Source organism: Tachysurus vachellii, chromosome 6, assembly GCF_030014155.1.
Source record: "Tachysurus vachellii isolate PV-2020 chromosome 6, HZAU_Pvac_v1, whole genome shotgun sequence".
NCBI classification, from domain to species: Eukaryota; Metazoa; Chordata; class Actinopteri; order Siluriformes; family Bagridae; genus Tachysurus; species Tachysurus vachellii.
The window spans coordinates 1,854,739-1,859,738 of record NC_083465.1 but is presented as its reverse complement, the minus strand read 5'-3'; the positions used below and the strand labels follow the sequence as shown (position 1 = coordinate 1,859,738).

At 44.9% G+C, this 5,000-nt stretch overlaps 1 protein-coding gene across 1 annotated transcript in view; it reads right to left on the bottom strand.

Annotated features, from left to right (window-relative positions):
- Positions 1-5,000, bottom strand: part of fndc5a (fibronectin type III domain containing 5a) — a 61,498-nt gene that overhangs the window by 55,696 nt on the left and 802 nt on the right. The window lies entirely within an intron of this gene.

Below are 5,000 nucleotides of genomic sequence, written 5' to 3'. Positions count from 1 at the left end.
CTGTCTGTCTGTCTGTCTGTCTGCTTGTCTGCCTGCCCTTCTGTCTGCCTGCCTGTCTGCTTGTCTGTCTGTCTGTCTGCTTGTCTGCCTGCCCTTCTGTCTGCCTGCCTGCCTGTCTGTCTGTCTGTCTGCTTGTCTGCCTGCCCTTCTGTTTGTCTGCCTGTCTGCCCTTCTGTCTGCCTGCCTGTCTGCTTGTCTGTCTGTCTGTCTGCTTGTCTGCCTGCCCTTCTGTCTGCCCTTCTGCCTGTCTGTCTGCTTGTCTGCCTGTCTGTCTGCTTGTCTGCCTGTCTGTCTGTCTGTCTGTCTGTCTGTCTGTCTGCCTTTCTGTCTGTCTGTCTGTCTGCCTGTCTGTCTGCCTGTCTGCCTGTCTGTCTGTCTGTCTGCTTGTCTGCCTGCCCTTCTGTCTGCCTGCCTGTCTGTCTGTCTGTCTGCTTGTCTGCCTGCCCTTTCTGTCTGCCTGCCTGTCTGTCTGCCTGTCTGTCTGTCTGTCTGCCTGCCTGTCTGTCTGTCTGTCTGTCTGCTTGTCTGCCTGCCCTTCTGTCTGCCCTTCTGCCTGTCTGTCTGCTTGTCTGTCTGCCTGCCTGTCTGTCTGTCTGTCTGTCTGCCTGCCTGTCTGTCTGTCTGTCTGTCTGCTTGTCTGCCTGCCCTTCTGTTTGCCCTTCTGCCTGTCTGTCTGCTTGTCTGTCTGCCTGCCTGCCTGCCTGCCTGTCTGTCTGTCTGTCTGTCTGTCTCTCCTATCGACAAATCAGTCCCTTTTTACACACCGTCTGTGTCTCCAGCTCTGTCCTCATGGGCAAAGTGATTGTGCGTCATCACTAACCTGACAATTTAGCATGTTCTCTCGCTCTCTCTCTTTCTCTCTCAGCCGTGAATAGCCTGTTGAATGCCATGGCTGTGTCCCAAAAACACAGCAGAAAGTGAGGAGCTGAGAAGAAGATTGCCTGCACAGACCATGGGAAAGCAGGATGACTGGTAACCATAGCAACAAGACAGGCCTCTCTCTCTCGCTCTCTCTCTCTCTCTCCAGTGTTGCATCGTTTGTGTTCCTGAAATGGTGCATAGCAACGAACCCTCCGTTCCTCCGTTAAGACCTGTCACTGGACACGATAATGTACAGGAGCGGCGTTCACACAAACACACAGCACCTTCGTTATGATGACGGTCTTTCATACAACTTAACAGCTGTGGGATGAAAGCCAAACAAAAAGCGGTTACGGATTCGTTGAGTAATTTGTATGCGTTACCCGTCGGAGTCTTTTTTGGAAAGAGTGTCTGTTAGTCACATGCACCAGTTCTCTCCATCAGTGTTGTTTAAGCGGTACGACAAGCTTACGTTGATGTAGCGATAAAAAAAAGAGTGAGATGCAAAATAGAAAAAATAGAAAGACTGCATGTGGATTCACTTTAAAAGAAGAAGAAGAAGATCGTTTGAGGCTGCCGATGTTTTAAAGCTAATGAACCTTCTCTAATTGTCTCTAATGGAGTCAAATCAGAGGGGGGTCACGGTGGCTTAGTGGTTAGCACGTTCGCCTCACACCTCCAGGGTTGGGGGTTCGATTCCCGCCTCCGCCTTGTGTGTGTGGAGTTTGCATGTTCTCCCCGTGCCTCGGGGGTTTCCTCCGGGTACTCCGGTTTCCTCCTCCAGTCCAAAGACATGCATGGTAGGTTGATTGGCATCTCTGGAAAATTGTCCGTAGTGCGTGAGTGAATGAGAGTGTGTGTGTGTGTGTGTGCCCTGTGATGGGTTGGCACTCCGTCCAGGGTGTATCCTGCCTTGATGCCCTATGACGCCTGAGATAGGCACAGGCTCCCCTGTAGTCTGGAGTCTGATCTATTTCCTCTCCACTGTACCTGAGACATCAGTCTGTTCATCAACCCTGAAGGTTCTTGAGCTGTCCAATGGTCCTGAACCTCCAGTTTTCTCCTCTCATGTATCTTCGTCTTTCTCTTTTCTGCTCTGTTTCTTTGTGACATCACCATCGCTTCTCCTTCAGCGCTCCTGGGTGAATAAATGATCTGTAAAAGCCTCACAGTCTGAGCTTCGAATCTTTTGCCTTACTTCATGCAGACATTTTTGTTGTTGTTGTTGTTGTTAAATTTGTGTTTAATTCATGGTCTCATCTCAGGTCACGGTCTCATCTTTCTTTTATGGCTTTCTTCGATGCTGTTCAAGAGCGAATGAGACTCGTTATGATATTTTCTTTAAGTTTCACATAAGAAGACGACGATGATGATGATGATAATGATGATGTGATCCTTGTTTTCGTTCCTCGTCTCTTCTTTTAGCTCAAAGAATTTCCGGGCTTTTTATTAATCTGCTCTGTGACTGAATCAGTTGTGAAACGCTCTCTGTGACTCAAATTGGATTAAATGTCTTTGTTTCCGGAAACAATCGAGCCCTTTCACAGACGGATGATTAACAACGACGTTTTGTGTCCGGAGTCTGTTATAGATGACGGTGAGGTAATAACCCGGGTTGTGCGGCTTGCTTTGATTGAGAAAGTTCTCAAACAAACTTTATTAGCAGGATCTGATTTGAATCTTTTCCTTGGCACAGAACGGTATTTTCAACACCTGGCCGTTATGAAGGACGACTAATAACCCGCCCTTCATCCTGACCTTAACATCCATCTATCACTCTTTTATTCCTAGCTGTCATTGTTTGGCACGACTCCTTATAAGCTGATGATCTTCTGGTGGTCCGGGACTTGAGTTGGTTCCTAGTGAGTCATATTCATTTAAAGATGATTCATTCTTTCGGAACGAGTCATTAAGGTGAACGAATCTTTCCTTGGCCTTTAGATTTTATACAGGTTCTTGTTGTAGGTTTATGTCTTTTTTTTTTTTTAAGATCAAGGACAAGATTGACTTCTCTTCTGTTCAGAGGATCAGCCGAAGTCCCCGGTGGGTAACAGGGCAGAGTGTCGTTGTAGTGTTTAGCGTCGCTGCAGCACAGCTCCAGGATCTCAAGCTTGACCTGAGCTTCTGAGTGCTTTATGTTGGCTTTCTTCTACTCCACCTTCAAAATAAATGCTAGTATGAACGGTACAGTGCGTCAACCCTGTGTGTGTGTGTGTGTGTCTTTTCCCAGTCCTGTGTAAGTCTCTGTAGAGACAGTAATGACCAAGCTTCCTGTTTTCCGGCGTTATGCCCACTGGGCACTTTTGTCTCTTATTTTATTTTCCTCCAGCTGTCAATGCGTTTCTCACCCAGAGCATCGTGGGTATCGAGCGACCGCTGTACAGGCAGCGATGAGGTCGTGCTAAACGCCAGGGAATGTGAGGAATGTGTTCCTTTAACAGAAAACAGAGGAATACAAAGAGCTTCTATTCCTTTATCTGGATAGCCCGAAGGCTGAGACACCACTCTTAAGGCCTTTGTGTGGGTGGATGAGTGTGTGTGTGTGTGTGTGTGTGTGTTTCTGAGTTGACTAAGAGAGTGAGAATGACAGACAATGAGACGAAAGAATGTGTGTGTGTGTGTGTGTGTGTGTGTGTGTGTGTGTGTGTGTGTGTGTGTGTGTGTGTGTGTGTAAAAGAAAAAAGAGTAGAAAAGTTTTTTTTTTCTAGACACTGTCACACCTTTCTTTACACCACTAACGGACTAAGCAGACACGAAGAGCACCAATCAGTCGAAGGTTTTCCACCATGCAGAAAAAAAGTCTTCAGGACAAACAAATAGTCTTCAGGACAAACAAAAAAGTCTTCAGGACAAACAAAAAAGTCTTCAGGACAAACAAATAGTCTTCAAGACAAACAAAAACGTCTTCAGGACAAACAAATAGTCTTCAGGGCAAACAAAAAAGTCTTCAGGACAAACAAATAGTCTTCAGGGCAAACAAAAACGTCTTCAGGACAAACAAATAGTCTTCAGGGCAAACAAAAACGTCTTCAGGACAAACAAATAGTCTTCAGGGCAAACAAAAAAGTCTTCAGGACAAACAAATAGTCTTCAGGGCAAACAAAAACGTCTTCAGGACAAACAAATAGTCTTCAGGGCAAACAAAAAAGTCTTCAGGACAAACAAATAGTCTTCAGGGCAAACAAAAACGTCTTCAGGACAAACAAATAGTCTTCAGGGCAAACAAAAACGTCTTCAGGACAAACAAATAGTCTTCAGGGCAAACAAAAACGTCTTCAGGACAAACAAATAGTCTTCAGGACAAACAAAAACGTCTTCAGGACAAACAAATAGTCTTCAAGACAAACAAAAAAGTCTTCAGGACAAACAAATAGTCTTCAGGGCAAACAAAAATGTCTTCAGGACAAACAAATAGTCTTCAGGGCAAACAAAAAAGTCTTCAGGACAAACAAATAGTCTTCAGGGCAAACAAAAAAGTCTTCAGGACAAACAAAAAAGTCTTCAGGACAAACAAAAAAGTCTTCAGGACAACACAGATTGCGATTTATTAGTAACATGTCTTTTTTTTTTGTCAAAAGAGAAGAAAAAAAACAAGAATCTGGTGACTCATAAAGAACAGGAAGTAACTTGTTTCGCCACATGATGATCTACAACATGACAAAAATAAAACGTGTCGTTCTGCATAATATTAATAGACCCTGTAATTGGTGTATAAGGAAATAAACCCACTGGGGACAGAAAAATCCGCTTCATCGAAACTTCCTTTAACAAATCGCAGCACCTGGTGTTTTAGACTTTATTTCTGTTTCGAACTTTACCTGTGCTGCTGGCCGACTGACCTCCAAAATGACTTACGCTACTGAAACCCCTGAAACTCCTGATGTGATGTGGTTATTTTTGGCCGCGTGACCTTTCGTCCGTGCTCGAGGAGGAGAAGCAGCTTGTCACTGATTTAAATTGTGCGCTCAGAAGAAAAGAAAAGCGATCGTTTCTCTCCTGTAACCTTCACAAGGCAAAATAAATAACATGCTGGTCATTTAAAACCTGTCAGAGTTCTGACTAACTTGATTTTCACTACGGTGGGTTTTTTATTATTCGTCTTGTGCGGATAATCTGAGGAAGACGTCACGCAGCGTCTT